General features: G+C 42.1%; 1 long non-coding RNA gene across 1 annotated transcript; it reads right to left on the bottom strand.

Annotated features, from left to right (window-relative positions):
* Positions 1-1,198: 1,198 nt before the first annotated feature.
* Positions 1,199-1,779, bottom strand: LOC107129157 (uncharacterized). Its single transcript, XR_001489339.4, has 2 exons — positions 1,696-1,779; positions 1,199-1,515 (listed from the first exon to the last, which is right to left on the bottom strand). It is a non-coding gene; the product is annotated as an uncharacterized lncRNA (long non-coding RNA).
* Positions 1,780-2,776: the final 997 nt, after the last annotated feature.

Below are 2,776 nucleotides of genomic sequence, written 5' to 3'. Positions count from 1 at the left end.
TTATTACCCCCTTTTGACATTCAAGTGAAGGTGATTGCCAAGAAAAGATTTTCATGGTAGAATACTGAACATAAAAGAGCCAGTTCTTGGATTTTAAATCTCAAAAGTCAGCAAGTATGTGAAAACTTTCCCCACTTTTCACAATAGAAAAAATCCCCCACATCATGAGAGGAACAAACAAGTGTGGAAGGACAGGAAGCTTGAATATTCAGCAGCATCGCTGACTTGAGGTCTGAGCTCCAGGTCCACTCCAAGGCCACTGTAAGGCAGGTCCAGTGTGAGAAGAGAACATTCTAGACAGGCCTGGGGAACCTGAGGGCATAGTAGAGCTTCACATGTCCCTCTTGTTGAAGCCCCAGGAAGCAGCGCAACCTAAAGCCCGGCAAGGGAGCAGCAGGCTAGAACGGCCTGGGACAACCTCCAACAATTTCCTGTAGCCCAGACTGCTGCAAAAACATGTTTCCCATCTCCCCCAAATAGCATGAAACTATAAAGAAGATTAGTCAGATGAAGAGATAATTAAACTGAGGATGAGGCCGGGAGCGGTGGCTCATGCCTGTAATCCCAGCACTTTGGGAGGCCAAGGCAGGCGGATCACAAGGTCAGGAGATCGAGACCATCCTGGCTAACACGGTGAAACCCCGTCTCTATTAAAAATACAAAAAATTAGCCGGGCACGGTGGCGGGCGCCTGTAGTTCCAGCTACTCGGGAGGCTAAGGCTGGAGAGTGGCATGAACATGGGAGGCGGAGCTTGCAGTGGGCCGAGATCGCGCCACTGCACTCCAGCCTGGGGGACAGAGTGAGCCTCCCTCTCAAAAAATAAATAAATAAATAAAAATAAAAATGAAAATAAAACTGAGGATGAGATCACTGAAGAACATAGTTGTGAAGATGCATGCCAACATCTAAAGAATAGGCAGAATTAAAGACGGCTCAGTGGCTACCAGCCCAGAGAAGCACTGCAAAAATCATAAATCATTAGACCTAGGGCATCCTCTGAGAAATAAAGGATAGAATGAGGACACCTTGAGTTGTCAAGCATTAGGTTTCAGAAATTAAGGAACTCAACATAGAAATTGTGTTCAGGTACCAAAAAATAAAGTTACATTTCTTGCACACCTAAATTCATAAATATGTCAGTTCATTTATACAACATAAACAGACACTTTTTAAAAACAGCAGGTATCACAGAAACAGTTCTCTCAACTCACAATTATTTTATTATTTGAGTTCATGAGCATGAGCCTTAGAAAAATCAAAGGGCAGAGCACAGCATTAGGACAGGAGGTGCTGAGCAGATTTTGGCTCCCAATCCCCCATACAGACACTTGTCTGGTGCTTCTTCATTTTTCCATTAGACACCACCATGCAGAGCTGGTCTTCTCTTTTTTATCTTCAGTTTCCAGGGTTTTACCAAATTTAAAATGCCAGGGGCACATCTTAACACCACACCAGAAGGGCTCTAGCAACATAACAGTGGGATTCATCCTGTTGACCTCATTTCTGATTACCTTCTAAGAACAACAGAAATGACAAAGCATGATAAAGGCAAGAAAATACACTTCTTAAGAGACAAAGCAAACATTACAACTAGACTTAAGTAACATACAATGTATTTGTCAGGGTTCCCTAGAGGAACAAAACTAAGAGGATAGGTGTATATATGAAGGGGAGTTTAAGGAATATTGGCTCACATGATCACAAGGTGAAGCCCAGCAATAGGCCGTCTGCAAGCTGAGGAGCAAGGAAGACAGTCCGAGTCCCAAAACCTCAAAAGCAAGGAAGCTGACAGTGCAGCCTTCAGTCTGTGGGTGAAGGTCCAGGAGCCCCTGGCAAACCACCGTATAAGTCCAAGAGTCCAAAAGCCAAGGAACTTGGAAGTCAGATGTTCAAGGGCAGGAAGCATCCAGCATAAGAAAGAGATGAAGGTTGGAAGACTCAGCAAGTTCACTCCTTCCACCTTCTTCTGCCTGCATTATTCTAGCCCCACTGGCAGTTGATAGACGGCGCCCACCCAGATTGAGGGTGGGTCTGCCTCTCCCAGTCCACTGACTCAAATGTTAATCTCCTTTGGCAACAGCCTCACAGACACACCCAGGAACAATACTTTGCATCCTTCTATCGAATCAAGTTGATACTTTATATTAATCATCACACAGAATTAAAAACTATCAGACAGCATATTTAAAATAACTATAATTAATATGTTAAGAACTCTCATAGAAAAAGGAGGCAATATGTAACAGATAACTAATGGAAGCAGAGATGAAAACTCAAAGAAATAACTAGAAGGAAATGTTTCTAGCCACCAAAAGATGACTAGTGTATGATTTCATTTATATGATGTATCTAAAGTACTCGAATTCATAAAGCACAAAATAAATGGCGGCCACCAGGGACTGGAGGAAAGGGGGAACGGCATGCAGTTGTTTAGTGGGTATAGTGTTTCAGTTTGAAATGATGAAAAAGTTCTGGGTATCTGTGGCACAACAATGTAAATATCATTAACAACACTGAATTGTACACTTAAAAATGGTCTAAATGGAAATTTTACATTATGTGGTTTTTTTTTTTCTAATCACAATTTTTTTAAAATGTTGAGGCTGCAGAAAATCAAGACCTGTCTTGATATCCTACAGGTTGGGTGGAAATTGGCATCCCATGCCGGAATGAATTTAATAGTATCTAGTCTAATTGAAATTTGTAGGCGCATAACTCAACAAATCTACTTCTATGCATATGCCCTAGAAAAACTCCTTTGTTTGTAGAAGAGGC

Source organism: Macaca fascicularis, chromosome 3, assembly GCF_037993035.2.
Source record: "Macaca fascicularis isolate 582-1 chromosome 3, T2T-MFA8v1.1".
Lineage (NCBI taxonomy): Eukaryota > Metazoa > Chordata > Mammalia > Primates > Cercopithecidae > Macaca > Macaca fascicularis.
Note: the sequence above shows the minus strand (reverse complement) of the source record. Positions and strands in the feature narration are given on the sequence as shown.